Source organism: Aythya marila (assembly GCF_965140915.1).
Source record: "Aythya marila genome assembly, chromosome: 1".
Classification (NCBI taxonomy): Eukaryota; Metazoa; Chordata; class Aves; order Anseriformes; family Anatidae; genus Aythya; species Aythya marila.
The window spans coordinates 30,776,821-30,801,682 of record NC_139042.1 but is presented as its reverse complement, the minus strand read 5'-3'; the positions used below and the strand labels follow the sequence as shown (position 1 = coordinate 30,801,682).

General features: G+C 40.1%; 1 protein-coding gene across 6 annotated transcripts in view; it reads right to left on the bottom strand.

The window, feature by feature from the left end:
• The window catches only part of ENOX1 (ecto-NOX disulfide-thiol exchanger 1), a 363,120-nt gene that overhangs the window by 301,608 nt on the left and 36,650 nt on the right, over positions 1-24,862 (bottom strand). Inside the window, exon 1 of one of the 6 annotated variants that reach the window (XM_082757953.1) lies at positions 4,230-4,518. The exons of the other annotated variants lie outside the window; for them this stretch is intronic. The gene's annotated coding sequence lies outside the window, so the exon portion shown is untranslated. Of the gene's footprint in view, positions 1-4,229; positions 4,519-24,862 lie in introns of those variants that run through there. 6 annotated transcript variants of the gene reach the window in all.

The window sequence follows — 24,862 nt, the reverse complement described above, 5'->3', positions numbered from 1 at the left end:
TTTCTTTCTTGTTTCACTCCCTAATAAAATGAGGAAAATCGACCCTGTGTTGTAAATGCATCAGTCATGATTTTTGCTGCACGAGTTACTCATAATTTGTTTAAGCCTTCTTGATCTCAAATGCCAATTGGTGTTAAACAAAACACAAAAAATAAATAGCCTGTAGACACATATTTCCAACAAAATAATTTTGCCACATGTTGATCTACAAGGAGTAGGGTAACAGTGTTTTCATGAAGTTTTGATACTCATTTTCATGGCCGTCCAATAGTTTACTCTAGTTTTGAAGAGGTTTTGACATTTATAGCTAAAAAATGTTGCTGAGCGTCTGTGTTAATATACCCTCTGTTGTCTGTTACACTGCAGGAGCAAGTAACAGAAGTCTTCCTAAAGAATGACTATTCAATTCAATTGCGAATTTGGTTTTCCTCATTGGGGAACATTGGACAGTCTTAACAATACATATAAAAATATTTTCTGAAGTGCTTTCAAGTGTAACACTAGCTTTCTACAATCCATTGCAATTCCACTTTTCCCACAACAGTCTCACTCTGTAATGCAGACCAAATCTCTTCTACCCACTTCATGGAGTGGCCTGAGATTTCAGGGCACGTTTATAGGATGTGTAGCTATGAATGTCTTTTCTAAAAAGGATTTTAAAAGAACATCCTCTGAAGAAGAGATCTGCATGCCATAGCTTGTTGCTTGTTTGTTTGTTTGTTTTTTCTTGTTTTTGTTTTTTTTTTCATTTAGTTTATTTTTTGTTTTCCCTGAAGTGCTCAATTAAGCACACAACAGCACAGACAAGATTTCTGTTTTCATAAAGAAAGAATATTAATTGAAAATTGTCCACAAAAGCCAACAGTGATCAACAGCTCATAGCTAATACCCCTGGTTCTGAATTATTCACCTAATTTCTCCCTGATTTTTTCCCCTCTCCAATTAACTTTCCTAATCAGAACCCATCTTCTTTCCTACTTTCTTTCCATTGTAAAAGAAGTTAAAAGGAATACAGTGTTAGAATTTTACTGTACGCCATTCTTTTAATTGCTTATACATCTGAGATTTTTCCTTCTCTCTTGTCCTAAGATAATAAGAGACGTAAAACATGAATTACCCTTAACCGATACAGCTGCTAATTCCCATTACTGGCAATAGAGCTGAGGCAATAAAATGGCAGCTGTGTCCCTGCAGTCTACCTGCACGTGAAACTGAGCTTGCCTTAGTAAAAGTGACTCACCGCTTTTAATTGGTCTGAAAATATGCCAAGAGAAAAACTGACTGCCACATCATAGTTCAAAGGGTTTGGATATATACTGCTGCGGGACGGTGTTCAAAGAGCAGTCAGAGATGCCATCTGTGGTGGTTTTACCCTGCTACACAGCTGAACTCCACCACAACCACTTTCTTACTCCCCCTCCTCAAAAAAAAAGGGGGAGAAAATGTTATGGAAAGAGCTCAAGGGTTGAGATAAGGACAGGGAGATCACTCAACAATTATCGTGATGGGCAAAACAGACTCAGAGTGTGGAGATTAATAAAATTTATTGCCTATTACTAACAAGGTAGAGCAGTCAGAAATGAAGAAAACAAACTAAAAACACCTTCCCCCCATCCACCCTCTTCTACGTCCTCCCCCTGAGCAGCACAGAGGAACAGGGAATGGGGGCTGCAGTCAATCCCTGACGCTTCGTCTCTGCTGCTCCTTCACGGTCCCTCTCTGCCCCTGCTCCCCATGGGGTCCCTCCCACGGGGTTCTGGCACCCCCAGCCCCCTGCTCCTGCGTGGGCTCCTCTCCACGGCTGCAGCTCCGGCCCCGGGCCTGCTCCTGCGGGGGCTCTCCATGGGCCACAGCCTCCTCCAGGCCACATCCACCTGCTCCACCGGGGACTCCTCCACCCATGGGGGGGCTGCAGCGTGGAGATCTGCTCCATGAGGGACCCATGGGCTACAGGGTCAAGAGGCAGGAAAAGGAGGAAAAGGCTGTCTCAAAGGATAGGAAAGGGGCCCAGATGAAGCAACATCCTAGCACCTCCAAAATGACTATGAGGCAGAAGACGTTGCCTACAAGAAAGTCCTAAACATGTGAAAAACTCCTGTTACCCTGCAGTGTTCTGGGTAACCTGGGCAGAGCTCCATATCCCAACCCAGCAACAAAGTCTCTGCTGCTGCCTTTGGGTTTCTTTTCTGCTTGAAACCTTAGCTAAGAGGAAAAACAAGAGTCACATCCCCAAACCAGGATATGATGAGCCATAGGAATGGAAAAGCTGACTAAAGCACTGTCCAAGTCCCACAGAGAGGGTAAGATCAAGGAAGTAGTAGAAAGAATATATATTTTTTAATTATTTTTAAGGATTTGTTACTAGGAAATCAGCTGTATAATTTTTAACTCAGACAGCTAATTCTAGTGGTGATATTTTAATCTAAAGCTAACCTTGCTGTAATTTTTCCCTGATTTACAGCATTGAAATAATTACACCAAAAAAAAAAAAAAAAAAAAAAAAAAGAAGAAAGAAAAGAAAAAAAGAACAAAAAAAAAAAAGAGAGAGAGAGAGAGAGAGAGATTTCTCGTTTAAATGGGTGAGAATCAACCACTTAAACATAATCATATATAAAGGCTACATAAAGCTCAGCATGAAGGATGGCTTTTTCCAGCAGTAAGGACTGTCAACATAGCAAAGATGCTATGACATGAAAATACCTTCACAGCTTCACAGCAGAGTAAATACTTGATTTCTTTGTCCAGTTTACTGCATGTTTTGCTCTGTCAGAAGAATTGTGGCCAGGCAGCAGGCATGAAAGCTACATAATTTCCTCCTACAGGCTTCTGCACTTATATGGAAATATCTGGAGAGAGGGATGATTTAATGACTGTGTTCAGCCACAGGAGGTTTCTTGAGGATGGGTATGAAAGTGATAGGGAAGAGAGAGACGACCATCCCTGCACTGAAAAGTGGGGAGCAAACTCACAGCCAGGCTACAAGAGGTGGCAGAAGGAAAGGTGCTTTGCTCATGGAAATCTTCCAGTGGGGATTTCATAGGATCTGTGTTTAAACCTGAGAGCTGCAAGCTGGAAAGAATGACCAAAAGAAAACACCCTGGTTTCTATCCCAAGGGTTCACTCTGAAGATGGCAGATCCATTTTCAGTCTCATTATTTCCAGCTGTCTTTCAAGCAGGTCACAGTTTTCTCTCTTAAGAGGAATTTGGCTTTAGTTTAATATCATGCACCGTAACACTCAGAGTTAGGAATAAGAAGTCCTGGTGGTCATTGGTACAGTTTACTCATTTTTAGGAAACCAAAACTGCCTGATGTGAAATTCTGCCATAAGCTCAGATTATCATTGAAAAGATAATGGAAAATGAAAAGAATCTGCAAAATTAATAGATTTTATCCAAAGGAAACAGATTGTCTCAAAGTTAAAGAAAGTGTTTAGGGGTTTGTGATTTCATACATGAGCACTGAATAGTCCTACTTGAGCAGGGATTTCCAGGTGGTGAAATAGGAATGAAGAAGCAGGACAGTGACAGAGCAGTCATCCTTGTTTCAGGGTGACCAGAAGCAAACTAGTTCAGGTTGAGAAAGCAGAGAGGGGTGTGAATTAAAGGTGCACTTTTCAACGTCAAATTATTGTCCACCCCCTCACATACATACTGAGAGAAGTCGTGAGAAATTAAAATGCATGAAGACTTGGGAAAAAAAGCTTCCTTTATTCTTAAAATCACATAATTTGGAGGGTTGAGTCTTGATTTTTAAACTTAGATTGCTAACAATGGCACCTCTGTCATTTTGCTTTAATATGCACATTTCTCCTGAGGACTTGCAAGGTTTTGTTTGGACAGTTTAGGGTTTTGTGGGCTGGGGAGATGGGAGGGAGCACAAGGAGATGATCACCTTTAGAAAGTATTCATATATTGTTCCATTATGTCCTAAGAGTTTTTAGGGACTAAGGCTTTCTGCATCTACTTGGTGACACCTTCTGATTCTTGCACAAGCTAGAAAGGGTCCTCTGTCACTGCGTAACACTGCACTGAATATAGACACTTACAGAAAGATGTCAAAAATAGATTGTCATGCTAAAGTAGAAGAAAAGGAGTCTAATACATTAAAAATTAAATGTATTCTAACTGCCCACAAAAAAAAAAAAAAAAAAAAAAAAAAAACACAGCAAGTTTACATGCATTAATTGTTGCCACAACATTGAAGTGTCTGTGAGTGCAATTGCATTACCTAATTAAGCCCCAAATTGTCAAGTTTACTCATGCAGTGCAGACATATCATGTTTTAAAACGATCCCAATCAGTTAGATGATACTCCCTTTCTGTGCATGAAGCCATCCAGCATTTAGAAGAAAAAAAATATTTTTCCAGCTTCCTTTTATATCCCAGGTGGCTTGGATTCTTAAGCGTAAGCCTCCCTAAAACACAGAGGAGTAAATATTTAAAGCATTGTGCAGATTTCATACATCAAAAAAAAATGGGGTTTAGAAGCACAGATCTCACAACTTTATCAAGAGCAAAGGCCCAGGTTCTTTAACCACCACTCCCACTGCAATCTTAGAATACCACATTATGGTCCCCCTAGATTAGAAATTTAAAATACATTTCACTAATCAAGGCTAATATATAAATATGGAGGACTAAAGAGTACACTCCGTGTACTAAGTGCAACCCAAATATGTTATCAAATATTCTGGTATTACTGTTAATTAAAGTAACCTTTTTTAACCTTATGCTCACTAAATCAATTGATTTTCTGAAAAGCAGCATGTCCCACCTTTCACGCAGAAAAGAAAGGCGCACTGGCAAACCAGCTTTCAAACTGTTTCCATGCCAAGCACAGGATCATGAGATCTACTGGTTACACAGCATTTTCACGCTCCTTACAGAGATTTTCTAGGCACTGATAATACCAGTTTATTTTTTAATGGGGCTGCTCTAAAGAAAAATAATTAACATATGGTTGACTTCCCATATATTAGAGAAAACAATAATAGTGACTAAATCGGTCTATCCGTGGTATGGCATAATTTCAACTGTCCTGGTCATGATGAGTTGTGCAGCTGACTCATCTCACAGACACGCATCACGTAATGAGAATGAACACAAATCGTTTGCAATGTCAAGGATTAAATTCTACGTAAGACAAAGGACACAGGACCATATTACAAGGGACTACCTAGAAAGCAGAAGCCAGCCAGCCATAACCTCTCTGAGTCACAGGAACCCCCTGACAGGTGGTTAATTGATAACACCGATAATAATGAGGCAAGATCTCCTCTGTCATCTGGATTGCTAGGCTTCAAGTGAGGGCATGTTATCTTGTCTTTTCACTGTCCCTGAGTTCAAGGTATCATTCTGAGTGCGTGGCTTAAAAGCCACAGATCCACGCAAAGTTAAAATCTTACAAAAAATTTGTATCTGCTACAAAAAGAGCTCAAAATAATCTCAAATTGTAGCAATGGCACAGAGGACGTCCTGAGATGCTGCATCCTACCAAACTGTGGTCACCAACACAGCACCAGTAAACGTCAAAAAGAAATCAGTACACTGAATGCACCTGAGAAGCTCCTGTGACAACCTGCTACATGATGTTTAGGGACATTAGCTGAAATAAACTAAATATGGAAATGATTAAGGGCACCATGTCTGGCTGGTAGGTTCTTGTGACGGCACACACTTGGCAGACTGGGGGTTCTACTTAGTCACAAAAGCAGGATGTGGAGAAGCTGGATCAGATAAAAACAACAACAACAACAACAACAAAAGGCCTGTAAAACATGCCTCTACTTGGGATCATATTTATTAACACAGCCATTCAAGCAGTGTTAATCTCAGTATAGGAACTAAAATAAACAGAACAATCTCGGCTGTCAGGATACCACCAATTAATCACCAGGTTTCCTGCATCTGAAGAAAAACAGAAAGGCATCTAAGGCTACCTAGTTTCTGTCCTCCTATATTCAGTGAAGCAAAACAAGGAGCCTAAGACTACCGGACTCCTGACTAAGGTGGCCTGATAGGGATGAGTGGAACAAATCCAAGCTGTTGCTGCATTGCATTTCTATACAGCGTGGGGGGAGAGAGGCAATGCAAAACATAGCTGGGCTGAATCACTCCCTGAAGCTGTTCTCTCAGCTGCATGGGGAGAATAGGCACCTAACTAACATCTGTAGGATCAGATCTGGATTCATCCCACCTCTATCTTGGCACAGCAGACTCTTTATGCAAATTTAGCATGCCAAAGGATTAATCTACCCATCATTTAACTCAGATGTCCTTAAAATTATTGCAGGGGTTCAGAAAATATGAGAGTGGTATGGTAGACAAACTCCTGCTTCCATCAATCATCTTTTCATTAACATCATTCATCCTGTCCTCTTTATTCTGAGTAAAATCTGCATTCTCTCTTTACCATGCAAATACCTCTTACATAATAAATACTGCAACACAATAAATCCTTCAGTGTCCCTTTTTTCCTTGTATAGAACCTGTCTCTGCACTGCTTTATACTGAAAAGATTTTTCAGACCTCAGCACATGCATTAACTGTAGTATTTCCTTCCTGTGCAAGCTCATGCAAGGATGGTCTTCATTTTCTCCTCGGTGAGGAAGGGCATTGACATTCAAGATCTTCACCTCTACCCACTGGGCTGTGAATCTCTGCATGCATGAAAGCTCCTCCTCTCATCCTAGGTTTGTCCTAGTCAAGAGAAATCTAACTTAGACTTTTCTCCAAAACAAATGACATGTGAATGGTGTTTTGTTGTTGCTGCTGTTTTGTTTTAATTTTTTTTGCTCTCCTGCCTTGTTCCCAATAGGATTTTTACATAACATTTAGGGAAACAGGAAAAAAAATAATCGAGGAAACTAAAAGGTCACCCTACTAGTGGCCTCTAACCACAGAAACTATGAATAAGAAGAAAATAACTTTGGACTGTTTTCTGTGAGAAGTTCTGCCTCAGTCTTCTCTTCTCCTCCTGGAAAATGGGTGATGTTCAGAAATAAAATTTGGGCTTGGACCCATCTCTAATTTTCATTCATTAATTCTCAAACAGTTTGTCTGCACACAGAAGAAAAAACTAGAAAACTGCATGCTTGTGAAGACAACCATCTGTAAGCAAAAGGACATTATCCAAGAAGAAGCAATGGGAGGATCTGCTCCTGTAATAATTACTGTCTGCTGTTAACAGCATAACTGTCAGTTGTCAAAACTTGGGACCTAAAATAACCTTCGCCATGTTTCCTTCAAGGTTTTCCTGTGTCCAACTATTTCTCTTTTCAATTGTCTTCACAAATTCTCAACCCTCATCAGCCCTGTTACTGACTTTCAGAGCAAATACTCCATGTCAGAAAGCCAGATTTTTTATATGCAGCCACTTGAAACAATCTCCAACACTGATTCTTATCCTGCATTATTACCTCCTCCAGCACAAGAACTTTGTTTCTCCTGGGAAGGATTTGACTTCCTTACTTATCAACACCTTCCTCTGTATGGCAATGTGTTTCCTCTCACCCTCCTTCAGCCACACAGTGCAAAAATCCTAGAAAAGGTGAAGAGCTGTATGTGTTAATGAAAGGCTGATTAGGAATTGACTGCTAATGTCATAGACGCTGCATCCCGTATTGCCGTGGGATTTTCTACCAACTATCAAGCCAGAACATGTGTGCACAGGTAGCAAATATACCACGGAGAGGTACTTGTGCACCTTGCTATTAGCCTGAAACAGATTTTCCAGCATCTGAGCAGTGACCTGTTAATAGCTTACATAATGAAAAACAGCACTGAAATGAGTCAGTGTGCTTGGCAAATTCAGATCATTAACCATGAGAAAGCGCTTCAAGTGGATCAAGGGAGAGACACATACCCCAGAGAACATTAAATAGAGAAGTCTTATTAGTGACAAGTAAACAGGTGCAACATTCCTCTAGAAACAACAGGATGGGCTCCTTCATTTCCCATAGAGAATTCCTCTCTGAAAGACTAGATCTCATCTTCCACAACAAAACAAGTGATGGACTCTTACATCTCTTCCCAGGTATCTACTTGCTGAGAGGGAACTCTGTCAGAAATAAGGAGGAAAGGAAAGCACACTGCTCCTACAACTGCAGAGTCACTGCTGTGCAAACACAGCAGGAGCAGGGAGAGATGAAGAGCAATCCATATACAGATATGCACACCAGGGCTGCAACTGTTCCTCTTGAGCTGTTTCTCCTCTAGCACTGACAACCCTCAGCCAACACATGCACATGGTGGTGATAGCTGGCCATTCGAATGGTGGTTTTGTACCAGCTTTAAATATTCGAAGAGGTACCTACACAACCACCAAGTCCAGTCCAAACATTTTGGCCATTTTACCAAGACATTTCAAACACTTTTCTTAATGGAGTTTTTAGAAGAGTGAAGAAATGCAAGACAAAAATGCAGATTTTCACTGACCCAAGCAAGTATTTTTTATGTTCTCCATGAAAATGCAGTGTAGATTCCATGTTAACCCAATGATTTTATTTTATTTTATTTTATTTTTAAAGCATGGCTTGACAATTTTTTGGGAAAGTTAATTGGTTGTATTCTTCTATAAATGATCAGAGCACATGAACAGCATACTTTTTTTGTATGTGAAACAGCTTAAATCCTAATGTTTACAAAGACAGAGTCTCTAGAATATACCAGGCTGGGTAAAGAACTCATGTTTTACATTTTCAGCAATCCTCTTCTCTTTGGGATTCTCAGCCCCTGGGCTTTATCCTAGAGATATGACGTATACTTAGCAGTTCTCCATATTTCATTTTTATGAAATTGAAGAGACTCTTTTGATGTAAAATATGTAATTTCTTCTCATAAAAGACTGATACAAGGGCCATTTGACAGTACAGGATGTTGCACTAATGTTTTAGATGGCTATCTCTGCAAGCAAGTCTGATGTTGTACACAATGCTCACTTGGCTTCGTTTCCTTATCTATTTTATGTGCATGAACAGCTGGAAATGGACGTATAGAGGTTCTAACCTTCCACAGCACATCTAAAAAATCACACAACCAAAATCTATGCAGCTGTGAATGCCAGAAAGCCATCTGTATACAAGTTAATTGCTTTTGGTTTGAATAGTTTCCATTTTTATCCTGCCATCTACATTTGCACCTATTCAGTAGTTCATTTTGGACACAGCAGGGAACACATGCCACACTGCAATCCAGTTCTTCCATGTTCCAGGCTGGCTCGTCGCTTGCCTTCCCTCAAACCATTTCCTCCCTTAAGCATTTTTCTCAATTTGTCTCAGAAACCAACAGAGCAAACCTAAGGACTGCTATTTTCACCAGCGCTTCTGTGGAGTGAGTTACTAGGCTGAGTGGATGACAGGAGCAAGCATAGGTTTATTTTCTGGTTTCCCAACCCCATTTACTTTCCTGTGACAAACTAGAGGTGTCTAGGAGCAGCAAATTCACCACAGTTCAGCCACGAGCAGGAGGAATAGCAATATCAGACCATGCAACACCTTGAACTGATTGCTTCGAAAATGAACCAGCTGTTCCTTTTGTTCCTTAAATCTGTAGATACACATACGTATGTGTGTATAGCAAATTAACAATGCAAATCATACTCAGAAAAATCTCTGACATCTACTTAAAATCTTGCTACTAATTACAGATGTGATTCAGACCAGTGATGTATTTCTAATTAGCACAAATAATCTGTCCTTTTTTTCCTTGGAGGAAATTAACGTGGCCTAACTAGTGAAAATAAAACCAAACTTCATTCTAAAGACTGCTGCTTCATACCCTCTAGGCAGTTTTTTGCTAGCTCAGGCAGATCTTTATTAATGACCCTATAAAAGCATCAATACTATCTAAATAAATCCACAATTTTCTTCAAATATCATCATCTGTAGATCTCAGAATGCAGTTTCCATCAGAGATTGTGTGCAGGCAGGCTTAAGCTTGTAATATTTACAGAAAACAAAAACAAGAAAGCACTCTGAGTTATGCATATGGAAATGCCATTAAAGAAACGTGCAACTTTTCTATGTTTACAGGAAGTGTCACTGGAAAAGAACAAACAGAGTCATGGCATCAAAATCTGCCCCTTTATAAACATATAGAATAAGTCTTCTAAACGTTGTTTGCTAGATGTGGGAATGACAACAACAAAAAACCTTTCAGTGAGTCACACTACTCTTCTAGGAATAATTAAACTAGAAGACTATTTACAGTGACCTTTCTAGTTTACTTTACAGTTACTGATCAAAAGTACAGTGTCACCCTGTGGACACGCATAATCAACTTTATTTTCCATTCTAACTGAGAAATGGAGCTGTTAATGTCAAGAAACATTAGAAAGAAGCTGCTCTACTGAAGTTGCTCCATCTAGCTAGCATCCCAGTGCTAGCTGGTGACAAAATGCCACTCTGCACTACATGCCCGAAGGAGTGTAGGGATTTCAAGGCAGGGGAAACCCAAATCACCACCTGCCCCACTCCCATTAAACCCATTAAGGGTTCTATCGGCCCATCAAAGGGGTGGCTCTATGCCCACAGGGAGCCAGGAGGCACTGTTAGGGAGGAACAGCCATGGGAAACAGAGGGATAAAAGGACAAAAGTGTTTGATTGTTTATAAACAAGTGGCTGATCAGAGGCCGCAGCCAGGCTCTGTTAAGGGGTGCCCAGCACCAGACCAGGGGCAGGGGGCACCAAGGGGCAGGCAGGAGGCTCCCTCTGAGCACCAGGCAGCACTTCTGTGCTGGGCGGGCGGCTGAGCACTGGCCCAGGCTGCCCAGCCTGTGAGGGCTCCTCCTGGGACAGCGGCACAAGGCACCTGCACGGGGCTCTGGGCACCCTGCGCTGGGGGGCCTGCTGGAGCAGGGCTTGGGGCCAGGGGCCTCCACAGCTCCCTGACAGCTTCAGCTGTGCTGTGGTTCTGTGATCAGTATTGTTGTCTGGCTATGCCCTGCCCTGAACAGCTCAGTCTGTCCTGCTTCCTTCAGGGACCTGGGCAAGCTAGGTATGTGGGCCCACATGAACCCAGTGAGGCTCAACAAGGCCAAGTGCAAGGTGCTGCACCTGGGCTGGGGCAAACCTAGCCACGAGCACAGACTGGGAGAAGAGCTCACTGAGAGCAGCCCTGAGGAGAAGGACTTGGGGTTGTGGTGGCCAAAAAGCCGGGCAGCAGCCAGCAGTGTGTGCCTGCAGCCCAGCAGGCCAACTGCATCCTGGGCTGCACCCCCAGAGGGGTGGGCAGCAGGGCAGGGAGGGGATTGTGCCCCTCTGCTCTGCCCTCCTGAGGCCCCACCTGGAGTGCTGCGTCCAGGGAGGGTGTGGGACTGGGAGAGCGGGGCCAGAGGAGGGCCATGAGGGTGAGCAGGGGCTGGAGCAGCTCTCCTGGGAAGGCTGAGGGGGCTGGAGGTGCGCAGCCTGGGGAACAGAAGGTTCCAGGGAGACCACATGGCAGCCTATCAATGCTTAAAGGGGGCTTGTAGAAAAGATGGAGAGCAACTTCTTGCTTGGACAGACAATGACAGGTCAAGGCAAAATGGTTTTGAACTACAAGAGGGGAGAGTTCATTGCTGCTTGTGTTTGCCAAGTAGGTCTGTACATGTTGATCTGTGTTGCTGACCACGTATACAATATGTGTGTACATGTTGCATATGTGTGCCTGTGTGTGTGCCTACTGGCACACTACTGCAGGAATACAGCCCAGCCTCACTGCTGGTCAGACCTGGAGGCGTGGGGCTGTGGTAGCCTCATCTCGGCTGGGCTGCTGGATTCAGCCTCATCATAACATCTGCAGGTTCTCAAGGGATGTGTTATCCAACATGGACAAACTAGTATTTAGTTGGAAACAAAGCAGTGTGATCAGTACTGGCAACTCACAGCCAACTGCCATGGTCATGATCCTCTCTCAGTATCTGTGGCGTAGACAGAAAGACCAGACTGCAGGATCAGCACAGTCATCTCCAAAGGATCTTTTGTTTACAACAGTTGAATGATTTTTTTTTTTTTTCTTTTCAAAAAAGGATGCTAATTACCTAGTGTCTGCTCTTGTGATCTTGTGTTATTTACTTCATCTACACACAACAGTGCATTCTTCTAATCGACACCAAAAAAGGAAAGGAAAGGAAAGGAAAAGTTTCTGGTCATACCAGTGCACCACATCACCAGTTTATACTTTTGTTATTTTGCTCAGTTAAAACTATGCTTCATGATATGCATATATACAAGGGAATATGCTCTTCTGTGTAAGAATACTGTAATCCTTGGAAAAGAGACCACATACCTGGGACATCTCACTCTGTCATCTTGACTATCTTAATCACTATATTAAAAAGTCACATTCGTTCTTGTTTTCTCTTCTGGCCCAGTAAATTTTGACTTCTGCTCAGCCTAACAGTTTCAAGAGAAGTAGTGTGGCAGCCTTACTTCTCTTGAACCTACTTGACTGTACAGTCAAGCTCGTACTTGAAGTTTGACCCTTCTCCTTAGAGAGGCAAGGATTATCTCTGGACTTGTCCAGACAAGGGTAGGTTGGGTTCATTTCCCACGTTATGGGTGAGTGAGCAAGCCCCTAGGCTGGAAGAAACTCACCATTCCCTTGCCCTGTGCTGCACTACTAATCTCTATAGGACAGACCTACGTCTGGGGAAAATAAAAAATAAAAATAAAAATAAAAAGCAATCAAAAACAACACAACAACAAACAGCAATATTAATATCATAAGAGGATAAGAGATTTCTGGGCATGAAGGCAGTGTCCAGCAAGTTCCCCCTAGCAGCCCCGAGGACAATATCTAAGGTTCACATTCAAAATCTTACAGCTTATTGCTTGGCATACATACACAAACACTGCAAACTGGGGATTACTGTGAAATCTATCCAGAGGCACCTCAAGTTTAGAGAGATGAAGTGCTCCAAGGGCTGTTCAAAGCAGAGGCTGGAGCTGACCCCAAGGGTAATATCCTGCCTCCTGTCTGCAGTAACTGGGAGCCACAGGTCACTGTTTGTGGACAACTCAAAGCCAGATAATCTGATCTACTTCACAACAGCTTTATGCTTCCCTTACTTCAACAGAGGTAGCTTTGATTTGTACTCAAACAAGACCAACATCAGATCCCTGGTTTACAGCAGCAAAATGTCCCACAGCACCAAAAGAAAGTTAGAATCCCATGCCACATGCACCTGAGCCAAGTAAAGTCCTTCCTCTGTGTAAATAACTGACCAAAGAGGACTTGGAGCTCTTTGCTTTATGCCTGGCATTTCCACTGTAACAAATAATTTTATTATTATTATTTTTTATTTTGGGGGGGAACACAGACAGTAGCTGATACATGTCACCTTTTAACAAGAACAGAGATATTTCCTTGCCATGAAAAACAACAGCATCAGCTGAATAAGGAGAGTCTTACAAAGACATCATGAATTAACAGAAAACTAGTTTGGAAAGATAAGATATTAAACAATTTCTGTGGGGAATAAGAACACTGGAGATTATTTACTTTGCTTTAATTACTTTGGCACATTGCTAGATTAGTTTTTGTACGCTACTAGATTTTCATACCATCATTTTACAAATGCAAAGAAGCAAGTTCATGTTCTGAATATTTAAAGTTCGATGTATCTGTATTATCTTGTCCTGTGCTGGATTTTCTGCCACTCAATTCACAAATAAATAAGAGGCTTATACCTTCACTTATATCTTTGCTTTTGAAATTATTATTATTACAGTAATGCAAGCAGCAACCTTAATTTCTAGGTATGTCTTTCTGGCTTGCCTAGCATCTATCAACACGTGTTTTGACAAGAATCCACTGTTAACATATGCAATACCAGAATACTTGATAATCATGAAGTGTCACTCATGCTTCCCATCTAGATCACATTAGGTCATCCTCCGTTCTCCTGGAACACTTTATTTTGATGGAAAATTGATAATAAGGCAATTTCCAGAGGGTTATAACTTATAAAAACATAGTGTAACATTTGAAAGAAGTTTCCCTGAAGGCTTTATGAAGTGTTTAATAGGCTCTATAGTTATGGACCATATTACTGCACAACTAATAAAATGGCAGTTTTAGGCTTTTGATTAAATAGAGCACAAAGAAACCTGTGATAAAAAACAACGCTTGTCTCACTGTTTTGATACTATTGTGAGATTTATGAGCCCCTACATGCAGGATTTAACTGGTCAACATAAAGATCCTGTCTTATCCTTGACTCTTTCCTAAATCCAAACTATTTCAAGATTGTCATTTGCAGGAAATCTGAAATGTTCCTGTCTTTGAAGAGCTGATTGCACCGGAAACAACTGGAGACAATACCATTTCAATACATTTTAACATCAACAGTCTATTCGCGAAACAAAGCTCTATTAATAACATGATTGTGATGCAAAAATTCCCCAAACTAATTTGTCACATTTTAAGATTAGCAGATTTTGCCATAAGTACTGTTAAAGAGCTTTGGAGTTGCCTGCAGCACTAATAGAGCAGGGGCTTTGCTTTTTTATTCTGTGTGTGTGCAGTGTCTAAGACAGTAAGTCCCATTATTATAGCTCCCCCATAAAGAGAAATCAAAAAAAAATTAACTATTATAATATTTTTCATTACAAATACTGACCAAACAGTCAAAACCTATACACTCATAAACCATTTAAATTGTAGTATACCCCACAGAAGCTTGAAGGATTACTCCACACAACATGATGACAGAGTTAATTTATAGCCAACTGGGAGAAATTAAAAGGTTCAGGTTAATTATTGCTTTACAGCTGGGCTTGAGGCATGAAAAACAGAGCAACTGAGAAGAGTTCAGAGATAAGCAACTGCAGCTTCAGCTCGTCTCCTCCCTGCTACACTCAGGCAGGGCATCACGACAGGGCTCTTCAGTAAGCAAAGAGGCCACTTCAAAAGTCCCTCTCCTCCGATAGCTCGACTCTTTGCTCTGCTCTTCACTGTGCTTCCCATGGCCAACACGGCCCCATGACACATGGTGAGCCTTTCTTTATGGCTGTGTCGCTGCCTTCTTTTCTCTGCTAGGTGTTTTCACCTTCTCCTTTCAAAGGCTGCCAGATTTTCAATGTGCCTGTCCTTCACAGTACAAAGTGAAGAGTGGATCCCACTCACCAAGTGAACTGCAGAGAGCCTGTGCTGTGACTCTCGTCAAAGGGAAAATGTAGATGAGCTCCTGGTAGAACTAGGCAGCATTATAAAAGTACTAGTTTGACACTGAGGAAGATGGTTCATTGCCAAGGAAAAGGAGAACAGCAAAGGCAAATAAAGGCTCTGGGAGATGGGTATTTATGGAGCTGTTCTTTTTTAAATGTGTGTTTTTTGCAGCATGCAGTGATAGAAACATGAAAGGAAACTACATTATAGTTTTTACTAAATTTACTGGCTACAGCAAGCAAAGAGGGAAAGTGAGCAGAGAAAGATGGTCACACATTTGTAGATGTATTCCTATATATTTTGAATAACATGAATCTAAAAATAAAAGTTATCTTTAAAAACTAGTTTCAAATTACTTAAAAGATAATACTTGCTGTAAAAACACAGATTGTTTGGCATGATATGTAGGAAACAGGCATCTAACCAGAATTGTGTTTAAATCTTGGTGTTAGAGGTAAAAGGATCCTAAATCTTCCCATTGAAGGAATTCACGTTTGGATACCATGACAGGGTATGCTATCAGAACCAAAGAGAAACAGAACCCAAGAGAAGATCAGAAGTACTTTTTCTATGGGAACTAGAATACAGAGTATCCAGTATGCTCAAAATTCCTTCAAAGTAGGGGAAAAAATCTGTAAATGGGGAGTCTTCCTGAAAAAAAAAAAAAAAAAAAAAAAAAAAAGTAAATAATAATGATAATAATAAAATAAACAGACTAGATACTGAGATACTTCCTTGCTAAGAAAGTGTACAACTTGGTTACTAGTCAGGCATCTCTGAAATGGCTGTGATCCATGAAGGAGACCTATCCTGGGCTGATGCACTAGTACCAGGTATGACTGTGTGTATATAGAGGGTATCCCAGAGTATAGGTACAATCTACCAATTCATCTTTCTTAGGAAACACATGTATTCTAGACCTTACTTAGGGGCTCAGAGGAAACACAGACAAGGCAAAGACCAGGAAAAAAAAATAAGGGAAGCCAGGAACTCACAGAGAGCAGGCAGAAAAGATCTCTGGAGTTGGCCATCTGCTAAGATCAGGGAAATGTGACTGTGTGTATTAATTCCTGGCTTTTTCCATATTTGAGTAATGAGCTCTGTGCCAAAACTAAGGGCTTGCAGCAGGTTCAAGCACAGCATCAATTATTTGCTTCTATGACATGCCATTATCAGAACCTTTCACAAAGCACCCTACCGATTGATGCCTGCAACTCCATCACTGGCATGTGATGGAGCCATCACTGGCACAATGGCATCTGTGCTTAAGGTAAAATTCCCAGTCCTTACTATTTTTCTAATTTAAATTTGCAAACTTGGTGTCAAAGGGACATAGTTTGGTCAGCAGGATTTCCACATTCCTCGAACATGCACTTCAGCCAGCATTTCTTTGACCTGTTCTAGTAGAGCTTCATGATCCTCTAGCTGAATTGGCTCCAGCTCACCACCAGGTTTGGTGGAGGAGACAGAACTCAGTCTTTCTGTTGACAACAAATGTTCCAGGGTTGCACAAGAGTTGCCAAGAAGCACACAGCAATTTCTCTTCACTAATCCCAACAGTAGCACTGACACTGATTAGCTCTCAAAGGAATCTAGCTAAAGATCATGTCCTCCAAGCTGAAAAGAAGAAATAATCAACAGGCAATGCTGTACTCTTTTTTTTTTTTTGAGATAAAACTTCAAGGACAGGGCTCTCTCTTTTTCTCTCTCTTATGTCTTGCTGTTGTAGATATATAGACAGATGGATATAACACATTGCTGTGGATTTCTATTTAACATTATTTTCATGTTTATTTACAAAAACAAGATTAAAAAAAATAATCTGCAGCATTGAAGTTCTATGTATAGAAATCCAGAGATAAACTTCAAAAACACAGAATAACATATATGTACTAGAAAAAAACAAACAAACATGCAGAGCAACAATCTACAATTCCCAAGCATACCATTTCACAAAGGGCTATCCCACAAATTAAATTATATTTGAGGATTTCTTTTGAAATTTTTAAATAAAAAATATTTTAAAAGTAGCACTATATTATACTTTTTTTTTTTTCAGTGAATTTCTGGAGAAAATGGCATACAATATGAAACTGAGAAATTCTTTTTTTTTTTTTTCATCTTTAAAAAAAGCATGTTAAGGAAAGATTTTACTGCTACCTATGCCTACCTAACAAGAGAGTATAGAGAAGACAAAGCCAAACTCTTCCCAAAGATGTACAGTGATAACACAAAAGGTAAAAAAAAAACCACAACTTGCAGTAAGGGGCACTCTGATTAAATGTAAGGAAAAAAGCAAATCCCAAGCATAAGGATGGTCAGACAGTGGAATGCATGCCCACGAAAGCTGTGGGATCAGCATCCCTGGAAATGCTCAAACTCCAGCTGGACAATGAACAACTCCCTGAACAACTTTATCTAGTTGGTCTTGCTTCAAGCAGGGGCAGGACTAGATGGCCTCCAGACAACCTCTGCAGCCTAAATTGTTCTGACTCTATGATTCTTTGCACAGAAGAAAAAATAATAATAATAATAAACTTGTAGAAAAAAAAATAATAAAGACTATTCAAATAGCAAAACCTGATCTTTTGTGATATTTCCTTTTATCACTGGAAAAATTCTAATGTAAAATACAGCAATGTACTGCTGCTAATATCCTTCTGCATCTACTATAATAGAAATGCACCTCTATTGCATAAATCATACGTGACAGAACATTAGGTCTTTAAATAACACAGTGAACACCAGAGATCATGCAGAAAAGCCATCCTATGGGCTGTTATTAATAGGAATCGAAACTGCAGTATGCATCCTCCCACTAATTCCATTTGATTAGACGTGTTACAGGCATACACTGGCCCTCTGAGCCTTGAAAAGGGAAAGGTCGCACTTTGCAGATCTTTTCCTAGCACTGACGAGTGAAGCAGTTCAAAGAGAAAAATGGCAGTTTCACAACTTGAGACTCCCAACCGAATGCCAACACTCAAGACTGAGGTGGAGCCTCTGGAGCTACAAGCACAGAGTGTTATGGTACAAGTGTAAGGGACAGGACTTCATACACATAAGGTGGGAGATAAAAAAGGATTACAGTGATTGGTGATTCAGGTCCAGAGGAGGACAAGGAGTATGTATTCACCCAGAGTTTACAATTTCACTTCTGCTTTATCCAGCTTTGATAAAACATCCTCCACATACAGGAACTTGGCAACATACAAAGGACATGAAAGTCCTTTAGTCTGGCTGTGGTCCTGTGTTTCCACTATGGAGGTCCATGCTCAAAGCCCTATTCCCCTTTTTTGAAGGTAACATCAGAGAAGTAACTCCAGCTGGTTTAAGTGTCAGCGTTAACAATTTTACTGCTGTTCACAATAGACATTGTGGCATTTCCCATATGCCTGCTGAGAAGCCAAAAGTCATAGTTGCCAAAACTTGCAAGGTTCAAACCACCCCAGTGCAGTGGAATTTGTTTAGCATAACACCCTCTTCTTCTAAGATCAAGAAAATCTCAAGTCTGGCACTGTGACCTCATCAATACAATGTAGAATCAATTTATTCAAATGGAAAATAAGTACTTAGAGATCAAGCATCCTAAGCTGCCACATCTCATATTTATGAAACTCATGGTATCATAAAATTCTGAAATAAGCCACAATTCTCAGTCTGCTACATCAAAGTGTGGCTGATTCCTAAACCCTTGATGAGGAAACCAGTATGAGCACAAGGAGTTTGGGTTAAGAGCTGTAGGGCTCTTATTTGCTCTGTCATGAGTGAAATTGTGTGTGGCTGAAATGGAACTGAAAGATCATAGTAGTAAGTCTTATAATGAAATCTGACAGAGAGCATTCCAGTCCTATACAATAGACAAAAGTGACTGGGAAAGTCTCATCTTCAACACAGGCTTCAGCTGAGAAGTGCTGAGGAACAGAAACACAGTGGCTGATGCCAACACACCATTATAACCACCACTGTCACTGCAGCAAATAGAAAAATTATTTGCTAAATCTATAAAAAAATCTTGTAACTCTTCCCATTTGTGATTAAACGTTTTTCTGTTTTGGATCTTAAAGACACCAAGGAATTTGTTTTCCTTATCAAGTGGGCAGCATCATGCAATTGAATGGACTGGAGTGGAGGGAAAAAGGGGAACATATCTCTTTACACGCTGATTCATTACATTAACTGAAAAAATAATTTCAGTCAGAATAGAGAAATAACTTTTTTTTTGTGGGGATGTACAAAGAAGAATGATATTGAGAAGGGTCTAAAAGCTACCAAAAAACTAATTAAGAAGAGCATCAAACAAGAATAGCAAATGTGTCTACTGGAAGTTCTGTGTGTCCACAATAAAATATTGGAAATAAACTGAAGGAGTCAGATATCTAAATAAAATAGTATTAAATTCAAGTATCAGAGACATATAGTAATCCATGTATCTAAAACAAAAATATAACGAGGTACTGTTCATTTTAAAGGCCTGGCAGTGGAAAAAGGGTACTGCATTGTACATCAAGAACATATACAATTGATTGAGTTCCAGGCTGTAAAAAAATCTGGATCTTGAGGAAACCTCAATGCCCTGATTACAAAGTGGGTTAGAGAATTAAAAAACAGGAACACTCTCATGGTGGATATCTATTGCAAACCACCAAGGCAGGGAAATTAGGGAAAAATGAATTTTTGAAACAACTGGCAGAATCATCCATAGTACAGGACTGGGATAGCTACTCTCACATCTGGGAGTAGTTGAGAAAGAAACATATCAGAACATTTTGTTCAGGAAAAAAAAAAAAAAAAAAAAAAAAAAAAAAAAAAAAAGAAGACAATAAACTACAGTCAGCTTTTGATATAGAAGCTAAAGCAAGAAGCTAGTAAAGGACAGAGGGGAATAGGACAGCTCTTCTAACATCACCATAAAGTAACTGAGCTCATAATCCTGAAGATGCAAAACCAGAAGTACTTTTCAACAGCAGCCCTTAATAAATGATTAAAACACTAACGTGGGTGCTGTCTAGTTGGAAAAACACTCAGAAAACAATTGCTGCAATCACAAAAGAGCAGCATATTGAGCAGGACTCCACCAGCCTGTGCTTCACATCCAATGCTATTCAATATTTATATCGATAGCTGAAAGAGTGGAATAGAAAGTATGTTTATGAAATTCATTGATGACACTGAGCTCCAAGAGACTCCAAGTGTCTTGGAGGGCAGGATTAGAATTCAAAATATTATGGGTGGATTGGAGAAATGGAATTGGATTCAGGTGCAAATTGCAGACAAATTATGTTTACAGTTAACAGAGAACTAGTCGATACAGTCATTGGTGTTTGGAGAATCTAAAAAGACTGCATCTGACCTTCAGTAAGACATCCAATTGTCCTAGGTCAGATGCACATTCATGTGTGCCAGCAACATGCTGTAATCAGGATCAGTTCATAGATAAACATCTGTCAGATTGATTTTTTTCACAGCAATTCCTAAGGGTTAGAACTTGTGGTAGGCACACAGAGACACTTGCATCTCCACATAGCATGTCCTCTTGGTATCCCAGTACAGACCTCCAGAACCATTAGCAACAGCAAAGAAGATGGAGCTCCACTGAGCTCCTTATGCCTTCTTGCAAAGGTTTAAGAAATGAGATGAGAGCTGATCAAAACCATAGCCACATGGCAGGTCCTTTCGTCCTGCTTGAGAATGACTCTGAAGTGAGACCATAACTATTAAATTGTGAGAGCACAAATACCATGCTGGTGCACCTCATTCACTAAAGCTCCTCTGCTTAAATAATCTAGCTTCCCCTCATTTTTTTATTTTTTATTTTTTTTTTAAGACAGACACTGTTATTAGTACAGTGGTTACCTCTGAGCAATCTTTCACTAGAGATATACAAAAAAGCAAATCCAACTCAAGCTTTGCACCAATGTACCTTGCACTGCACTTTTCAATGATTTTCACAAACATCTTTGTCTACTGAAGTCAGGTGATATATATGAGAAAACTGAGAAATGAGAAAACCCTTACAGAGTTCTACAAGAATAAGGCCTTCTGACAAACAAAAGCTGTGAAAAGTCAAAGTTTGTCTAAGTGTTTTTATAATTACATAGAAAAAATATGCCACCAAGTATTGTAAAACAAACTTTCGTATGGTATCCACTTCATTTACTTTAAATTTTAGTGAAGGTGTCCACAGTGTGTCTGCATGGGCATTTAAGATTTCAGAACTGAGTCCCATTAGCCAGAGATTCTGTATCTGCTTCTGAAGAAACCATCATTAACAAATTTCATCTGGTCCTCAGAAGCCCTCTTGGATGCACTTTCACAATCACTTGAAAAAGGCAATCAGTTAAAATTTCACACAATAAAGACAGATGACCACATGCATGCTAGATCAAACAGATTGTTGAGATAATTGAACTTGTCCTCCACCCAACTGTTTATAAAATGCAAAACCTAGCTCTTTGCTTATTTCTGTGGGAGCAAAAACTTTAAAGGGTCTTCAGAATTTACATTTCAAACTGTTAAGCAGGGTCTTTTTCATTATCTTTATTTATTTTAAATTATTCACCATACTTCAAACACTCCAGGATATTCTTGCTAAAGTTAAGTGGCTGAAATTTATACAGCTCCATATAAAGACATTGAAATGCCTCATTAACTCTTTTTCCTCCCCAGGAATGCTCTCTCCAACAGCTATATACATATCTCTATCTATCTATCTATCTATAGTTGAGACTTTATTTTCAGTTTTCTTAGAATTAATTCAGTTCATTAACTTCTGAACAGCTCACACAAGCCCCTGCAAGCTGCAAAAGGCCCTTTTTAGCCAGTTTTCTGAAACTCATGCACTAAGGACACAGCAGGAGGTCACTTTGTTCAGGTAAATTTCGTTGCCTTATAGTAACAATAAGGTTTGGCTGTGCAAATGAGAAGTTGCATTTCAATCTCAGGAAACTAGCCTGTGTAGTTTCTTCTTGCTTCCCCAGTCCCATTCTTCCACAAGAGATCTTGGAATGTTGGATGATCTCAGAAAAATGTCCTGATAAATGATAAAATGCCTGAGAATAAGGAGGAAAAGACAAGCTTCACATGATAAAGAGGAAGAGGAAAAACATCTTTGCAAATAGGCTTGCTACCAAGAGAAGAAAGCTTTAGAGCATGTTCATGAGCAGATGGTAAGCTAAATACAGAAGTAAGCAAAGAAGCAATCCAGATAAAGAGGAAATACATATTGGAATAGGTCAAAAAGCAGAGGGCATTCAGAGCTTTCTCAAGCATCTGTACCCCAATGCACAGAGCCTGACCAACAAGCAAGAACTGGAAGCCTGTGTGGAAGCAAGGCTCCAGTATCACCAGAATCACAGCTCTGGAACAGCATATGTGACCAGAGTATTGCCACAAATGCAGGCTGTTTGAGAAGGAAGGGCAGAGAGGGAAAGAATAGGGTGCTGTGTTTTCTGTTAAAAAAGCTCCTTGACTGCACAGTGCTCCAGCATATGAAACTAGAGATGTGTCTGTCAAGAACCTCTGGATGACGAACAGGAAATAAAAACTTTGCACCATGCAAGTTTTCCAGGCAGTTTCGATACTGTGTTGATAACTACTTCCTGATGCAAATGCTAATAGGTCTGGTGAGGGATAATGCTTTGTATGACCTGCTGCTCAGAAACAGGAAAGATTTGGTAACAAATGTGGTCTTAGATGGCAGCTTGGGCTTCAGCCAAGGTGAGAAAGTTCAGGATCGAGAATAAGACTGGGAAGCTGTAGTCAGGACTTGGGACCTAAGAAGCTCAGGAGGCAGGTGGTAAGGAAGTACCCAGGTGAAGTCACCTGGGTGGCATGAGATGGAGAGGTGCCCAAGATATCTGGTTGATGTGTTAATGAAAATGTATGGAAAACTTAGGAATAAATCATCTTTGTTATGTAGGAAAAGGCAGGGAAAATAAGAGTCAAAGACCACAAATAGCAGGTTTTGAGGTCTGTAGAGTACATTTGAAAAAAATTCCTCACTAGGAAGGTAGTGGAGGACTGCAACAGGCTACCCAGGACAGTATCCGTCAATGAAAGTTGACAGACCCGAAGCAGTGCTGGTAACAGTCCTGCTTTGAACAGGAAATTGGACTAGAAACCTCCAGAGGTCCCCTATAGCTAACATTACTACGAAGCTATGGGGAAACTCACAGTCTGTTGATTTTGCCAGCAAAATCCATGGATTTTAATCTTTTCTCAACTCTTTTTGTATGTTGGTTCTTTGTTTTGTTATTTTTATTTGTCACCCAACCTCTGAGAGTAGGGTTAAATCCTTTTGGCTGTACTGCAGGTGAGTTCAGTCAGTTGAGCAGAGAGAAGTGAAAACAGGAAGCCAAGCCACATGGTGAGCCTTACTTATCCAACTCCGAGGTTACTCACAGAGAAGGAAAGGTCTGGCAGCAAGCCAAAAATGCCAGCTTTATCCCACTGATGCTCCCCTGCAGCACGCAAGTTTTCAGCTCCCCTTTCAGACCATATTCAAAAGGTCCTTTCGTACTGTTCTGCAGTACTGCCCAGGGTCTGGCCCTTAACCCTCACAGCAGTCACTGCTAATTCCAAATCCCTGGTAATAATATATTAGGCACTAAAAATGAGACATGAAGCAAGTACATACAATAAAATAAATCTCTGTGCATAACCCTTCTGAATGTTATAAGACAGTAATACCTGAAAGACTCCAGTTATTCAGCTTTGTTTAATTTCTTTAATTAAAAAATGATAATACATTCACCAGTACATTATTAAAACAGAACTTATCAAAACAAATACATGAATAGCTGCATAAAGAATACAGAACCCATTATTCTGGACCAAAGATGTGTTTCTTTTCTGCTCACTAACTCATAAAGTTAACTTATCTTCCACAAATTACTAAGATCTAGCATAAATTCTGATGCTTCTTTTTCCCATGTATTTTATGCCTTTATTCTTCTTTATTGACAAAAATTCTTTTTAAAGTGTCATTAGAGACATCGCTCAGGATTTCTTAACATGCTGAGCTGCCATTTTACAAATTATAGTAACAAATAGAATTTACTTCCTTAGTCTATCCATAAGAGTTTAGGACTACAGCAAATGGCTGGTCTTATGACCCAAGTTATTATTTGTGTATTTGTTTTCAGATGCCACTTGGGACCTTCAACAAAGAAAAAAAATCTGTTGGATTTTAGTCTCACACAGTACGAGAAAATCTCTCAGCAACTGAAACAGTAATTGGTTTGGTTTTTAAAATAAAATCTGCTCCAAACACACTCTATAGTGTGCATTGTCAGTTCTTCTTTCCTCTTCATTTCAACAGCTTTGTGCCAGTTTATATAAACTGATGATCTAGATCCTAGAAATGACTGAAAAAAGGGAATTCCTTGTCTTTCTCAGTACCACTGTAATCCCCACAGAGGCTGTGTTTTCTTCACTATTCTTTGAAGTTTGCCTTACAGAAATCATCATTCTAGAGAAGAAAGAAATGTTTGTCACCTCTACAAAAAAAAATGTATATTTACTTAACCATCAGTATGACATATGCAAAAGTTCTCATCTACATGTATTGTTATTTGCAATGTGGTCTGGAGATAACTTTGTTGTTGTTGTTCTCATGGTGTCTTCAGAACGTTAGAGTATATTCTCATCTAAAATACAATGCCCCAACAAATTTGTAGCCTTCTGACAGTCATTGTTGTTCCCTAACA